The sequence below is a fragment of the Mus musculus genome, chromosome 3, assembly GCF_000001635.26.
Source record: "Mus musculus strain C57BL/6J chromosome 3, GRCm38.p6 C57BL/6J".
Lineage (NCBI taxonomy): Eukaryota > Metazoa > Chordata > Mammalia > Rodentia > Muridae > Mus > Mus musculus.
In genome coordinates, this window is record NC_000069.6 from 104,979,383 (window position 1) to 104,985,982 (window position 6,600).

General features: G+C 39.2%; 1 long non-coding RNA gene across 1 annotated transcript; it reads left to right on the forward strand.

Annotated features, from left to right (window-relative positions):
- Positions 1–2,215: 2,215 nt before the first annotated feature.
- Gm46819 lies at positions 2,216–6,279 on the forward strand. Its single transcript, XR_001783951.2, has 3 exons — positions 2,216–2,817; positions 3,899–3,942; positions 6,061–6,279. It is a non-coding gene; the product is annotated as a predicted gene, 46819 (long non-coding RNA).
- Positions 6,280–6,600: the final 321 nt, after the last annotated feature.

Here is a 6,600-nt window from a genome sequence, read left to right on the forward strand (position 1 = left end):
CCTCACAGAAGAGATTTCTGAGTTGATTCTAAAGGGGAAAATGAGACTTTGCCAATTAGCTGGAATAGATCCAGTTGAAATTGTGGTACCTTTTACTAATGCAGAAATTGCATTATGGGCATAAAGATGAATATTGGCAAAGAGCTTGCAGTAATTTTTTTTTTGGAGACATTAACAACAAATAGCCAAAAACCAAGCAGCTTTAGTCTAGAAAAAGAACTAATTGGATTCTGTCTCATATAATTAAAACTCTGGAGCCCCTACATTTTATACTGATGCAAGTAAGTCAGAAAAGGCAAGGTATAAGTGAGAAGATATAAGTAAGGTGGTTGAAAGACCTTATAATTCAGTTCAAAAATCAGAATGATATACAATCCTTATGGTGTTATTAGATTTTTAAAGAATCTGTTAATATAGTAAATGACTCTCAGTGCACAGAAAGATTGCTTCGCATGTAGGAACTGCTGGACTCGCTCAGGATGGCTGCAAATTGATTTCACTGTTTATTCAACTGTAACAAATGATCATAAATAGAAACCATCTGTTATATATCTCACATATCAGATCCCCATATGGGTCTACCGGGCCCTCTAGCACAAGGTAATGATGAAATTGATCAGCTTTTGACGGGACATATGCTAGAAGCGTCAGAATTTCATAAAAACACAATACTAATAGCAAAAATTTAAAGAAAGAATTCTATTACTTGGCAACAAGCTAAGGAAATTACAAGGCAATGTCTTACTTGTTTCTTTACATAACCAAACTCCATCACATGCAGGAAGTAACCCTAAAGGTACTAAGAAAAAAATGAAATTTAACAAATGGATATGTTCCATTTTACAGAGTTTGATAAACTGAAATATGTGTACCATAGTATAGACACATATTCAGAATTTCAACGGGCAACTGCTTTGAGCTCTGAAGGCTGATTCCGTTATTACACATTTACTAGAATTTATGGCAATTATGGGTATACCTAGACAAATTAAGGCTGACAATGCTCCAGTATATGTCTTTAACAAAATAAAAAATTACTTATTATAATATAAAGCATATTATAGGTATACCACAGAATCTTACAGTACAGATTAGAAAGGTCCAATCATACTTTAAAAGAAATGCTTAATAAACAGAGAGGGGTATCAAAGGCCCCCAAAGATAGATTACATAATGCTTTATTCACTTTGAATTTCTTAAATGCCAACGAACAGAAAACAACAGCTGCTGAGAGACATTGGATTATTAAAAAAAGAAACTGCTAAAAAAAAAAAAAAAAAGAAACTGCTGAATTTTATCAACCTATTTTAAAGATATATTAACCTCAGAATGGAGAGCAGAAAATGTGTTGCAAGGGTGAAGGGGCTTTGTATATGTTCATACAGGAGAGGAAAAATTACGGATTCTGTCCAAACTGATCAAAATCATATTTGATAGAGGAAGATTCCCTGAAGATCTTGGCTACAGACAGGAAGAAAGAAATCAAAAAGACCAAACAGGACAGGTAACATGATTTGCTGATCCCTCTACATGGGAACAGCCCTAAAACTGTTTAGAACATCAGCTATACATAGCCAGTGGATCTTGTTGGCTACAGAGTTCTCAAGATTCTTCATGCCATCCTTTCATATGGCATAAAGATTTATATTGCAGTTTGGTTATATGATCAAACTAACTCCTAAAGAAAGACAGTTGTCTTTCACCTGCTCAAACTAGGAACAAAAATTTGTCTTTAACTGATCTGTGCATATTGCACATTCCATACATTTATGTTAATACAGAAACACACACACACACACACACACGGAGATATATATATATATATATATCCTCTAAAAGCTTTATGTTTGCAGAAAAAAACCCCAAACCTAATACAATAGTTAACTAATGGTCATATTAGATATTAGTTTATTTAATTATAATAAAATGCTTTCAAGGTTAGTCAGATAGTAAATAGCTAAGAATAAATAATGCTTGACACTTCAAATATACTATAGATAGTTGGTCTTAAAAATTCTTAGAGACTTACAGAATATGGCATTTAAACATACTTTTATTTTATCTTTTTTGGGTTTTTTTGTTTTTTGTTTTGTTTTGTTTTGTTTTGTTTTTTTCGAGACAGGGTTTCTCTGTGTAGCCTTGGCTGTTCTCGAACTCAGAAATCCACCTGCCTCTGCCTCCCAAGTGCTGGGATTAAAGGCATGCGCCACCACGCCCGGCTTGTATTTTGTTTTTATTTATTTTAAAAATTGATTTATTTAATGTATGAGTGCACTACTGCATATATATCTGCCTGTCTAAAGAGGGCATCATATCCCTCTATAGATGGTCATGAGCTATGTGGTTGCTGGGAATTAAACTCATGACCTCTGGTAGAGCTGCCAGTGCTCTTAAACGCTAAGCCATCTAGCCCCTAAACATAATTTTATTAATTTAAGATTTTTTGACTATAAGACAGATCTGCTCTGACACTGCCCCACTGCACTTCAAAGAAGATGATGAGCATCAAAAACCTCCATATGGAGTTGATTCAATAGTGGCAAACTAGCCGCTGAGAAAAGAAAATGTCCTAACTTCATTTGCAGACAGAATGCTGTCCAGAAAGGACAAATGGACTGCCAAACTCTGCCAAGGTTGGGTAAGCAAGTCCTTCCTAATTCCTACTTCACAAAAAGTCTGTCAGATACTCTGGACCAGAAGGCTGAAGATCGATGTTCCAATGTTATAGAGAATATTGGGGACTGTCCAGGCAGTCAGGGATCTCTGTTAGTTCTATAATTTTTGGAAGCTGCATCTCAACACTTCCTGCATACTCAGGTAATATTTGTTCCTTCTTGGGTGTCTGATGGTGTTATAGTATAGCCATAGTCTTACTATAAGCTTAAGTTGTTTAGGATTTAAGAAGATGTTCTAGGTCTAAAAAGATGTTTTTAGGATGGTAATACAAGCTAAGATAAAAAGTGAATTAAATACTGAACTCTGAATCCACCAACATAATATAGATAGTAGAATACTTTATCTAGTTGCCAAAAATTATAGACTAAACATTGTGAAAGTAACTCTTACCTAATATTTTTTTATAATTGTTTCTACTGTATGTTATTATTATACGAAAAGGAGCATTTTATTGGAAATGTAGGCATAATGTTTTTGTACATTGTGTAAATTTGACCCTTGTGTTATTCAAATGCTGATTTCTCTGACCTCATGTCTTGCTTCATGGCATTGTAATACTTATACCAAGAATTTCCTGTCTTAAGTTTGTGTAAACAGTTCTTACCACTTATTCTCTGCCTTATCAATAAATGCTGATCACCCAATAGCTGGGAAGAATAGAGAATAGGGCGGGACTTCTGCCAACCAGAGGAAGGAGAAGGGAGAAGGGGAGAATCAGATCCCTCAGGAGGATGGAGTTTGGAACCATGAGAAAGAGGTACAGGGAGAGATCATGGAAACAGAGCTGAAGCCCAAAGAGCCAGATCAAGAATACTATGCAAGTATTCTGGGATGGGGCTGGGTGGTAGCCAGATTAGCATAGGAGGCTAAGGTCAATCATTTAAATGCTCAGCTATTGAGGTGGATTTTAAAATAAATATTGGTTGCTTTGTGTGGTTATTAAAACTAGCATAAAGTAAAGAAAAACAATTGCTAGATTAATCCCAGCACCTGGGAGGCAGAGACAGGAGGATCTCTGTGTGTTCAAGGCTAGCCTGGTCTACAGATCAAGTTCCAGGACAGCCAGAGCTGAATAGAGAAACGCGGTCTTAAAAGACAAAACAACAAACAAACAAACAAATCCCCAAACATCCCCTTTCCCCTCCAGAAAAATCAAAGTGAATCTTTTCCTTGCTTCTTGCAAAAAAAGGAAAGAAAGCTCATGTATTCATTTTGTTTCTAGGAGGAAAACTAAATATCAAGAAATGCTGTTTCCACCCAGAATCTGTGAGTACTGGATGGATCAGGCTCTACGTTAGTTTTACAGTATAAATACATATACTACCTTAATGGTAAGGAGGCACTTAGTGGACTCCTTAAAGTTCCATTTGCTAATGATTAATGCACTGTTTGGGCTGGCCAGTCTTCTGCACATGTAGCTTGACAACTGAGTACAGTCAGGCATTTGTATTAAAGTTTAAAAAAAAATGGAAAAACAAAGTTAAAGCCTGTTTAGGTGGGGTCAGCTTGCTTGTATAAATTATAATAGCTGCTTTACTGAAAACAAACACGTTTAAAATGTGTTGACCTCAGGACAATATGCAGAAAAATGGGCCAAGGATAAACTAGGGTGTTGGCTCACTGTACCACAGTGAAGTGAATGTCGGGCTGTTACCATCACACAAAGTTTTATTAAGTTTGCATCAAGGGAGCATCTTTAGGCTCTGTTTTTAACACCTTTCGGCCATCACTCAGAACTGGCAGTATACACAGTGGCTGTGGACCTCAGTAGAACCTTCAGCTGCTCAAGGACATCCATTCCAAAGTGTAAATGCTAATCTTCCCTCCCACCCCCAGTAAAAAGACCATTAACTAAATACATACATACATACATACATACATACATACATACATACATACATACATACATAAAGCAAACAAGCAAGCAAGCAAGCAAGCAAGCAAGCAAGCAAGCAAGCAAGCAAGCAAGCAAGCCTCGTGGCTTAAACCACTGAGGGCTGCTACTGCTGCCCCTGGTGCTGCTGAGGCCTCCGCCCAGGCCAACACCATAGCCGTAGGCACATCTGAGTCTATAAACCATGGGAGCCACTGGCCTGGTGGAAGGGGAGGAGGAGAGGCTCACATTCCAAGAGGTCTCTGCATCCACTGGAAGCCAAAGCAGAGAAATGCTTTTCTTCCCTTGATAAGGCCACATTTATCTATCTATCTATCTATCTATCTATCTATCTATCTATCTATCTATCTATCCATTTACTCACCCCTGCATCCCCTCTTGGTTCTGGGGATCAATCCCAGGCCCTGGGACATGCTAGATGACCACCCTACCACTGAGCTGCACCCTTCCCTACTCATCTTTAATTTTTCTTTTCTTTTTTGTTTTTGCTTTTTAATGTTTTTTTGAGACGAGGTTTCTCTGTGTAGCCCTGGCCAGCCTGTAGATAAGTCTAACCTTGAACTCAGTGATTCAACTGCCTCTGTCTCCTGAGTCCTGAGACCAAAGGTGTGCACAACCACCTCTCAGATTTCAATTAAAAAAAATATATATATATATATATATGTGTGTGACAGGCTGGGCCTCAGCAGGAGAGGATGTCCTCAGTCCTGCTGTGACCTGATGTCCCAGGGTGGAGTGGTACCCAAGGGGAGTTTCCCCTTCTCCGAGAAGGGGAGGGGGTAATGGGAGTGGTTGTGAGGGTGGGACTGGGAGGAGAGGAGGGAGAGGGTGCTGTAACCCGGATGTAAAGTGAATAAGCTAAATGAAAAAAATGTTTTAATGTGTGTGTGTATGTGTGTATGTGTGTGTGTGTGTGTGTGTGTGTGTGTGTGTGTGTGTGTGTGTGTGAATGTACATGCCTACAGAGACCTTACGAGGATCTCAGATTCCTTAAAGCTATAACTCAGGCAGTTGTGTGCTGAGGACAGACATGGCTGCTAGGGACTGAACTCTGGTCCTCTGGGAACCATTAGTGCTTTTAACCACTGAACCACAGAGCTATGTCTGGCTCACAACTCCTTGTAACTCCTCTAGGGCTCTCTAGAGGACACTCTCATGGACTTCAGGGGCACTGCATTTACACACAGTCGCATGCATATATACATGTAATAAATAAGAATAAAATCTTTGGGACAAAAACAAACAAAAAACTTTTTTCAGTTCCTTCTTTTTATTAACCCACACAACTACTTGTCTTCTGATTTGTTGAAGCAATAAGTCATACAACACTTGAAAAAAGAAACTTTTTAAAAAGATATTTAACCGTGAGTGGATTTGGTTTCTGTCAAATGTTTTCTCTGCATCTTTCTCCCCCAACATAATATTTGTATTAATTATTTGTGAATTTCGCCCAATACATCCCGATCACACTCGTTTCCCATTCCTTCCAGGTCTACCCTCCTAGCCTTGCGCCAAACAAAACAAAACACCTAGTTCAATTTGTGTTGCCCACACACTCATTGGAACATGGTCAAACCTCACAGCGATCAGCCCCTTAAAGAAAACTGAATCCTCTCCCTCCGTGCCCATCACCCCCAGAAACCATCAATTGTGAAGAACTACAGGTCAGCAGCGTTATCACAGTTTTTAAAGGACTCTCGTCAATTACTTTCTGGCTGGACTGTTTCCTTTTCTTTTTGGGGGTGGGGTGGCGTGGGGTGGCGTGGGGTGGGCTTGGAGCCGGGAGGGTGAGGTGAGGAAGCATTGTCACAGAAGCCTTCACAGTCTCTCATTCTCAGTCATGAGTCTGCAGTCCTGGATACCACTGCAAAAGCAGTGGCTTTTTTGAGGTCAGTGGTCCGTGCTCCAGCCAGGAGCCATGTTTAAGTCTACGATCTGATCCGTGCTGTCTGGGGAAACCCCTGGCTACCCTGGAACTCATTCTGTAGATCAGACTGGCTTCGAACTCATGGATCCTCCAGTTTCTGCCT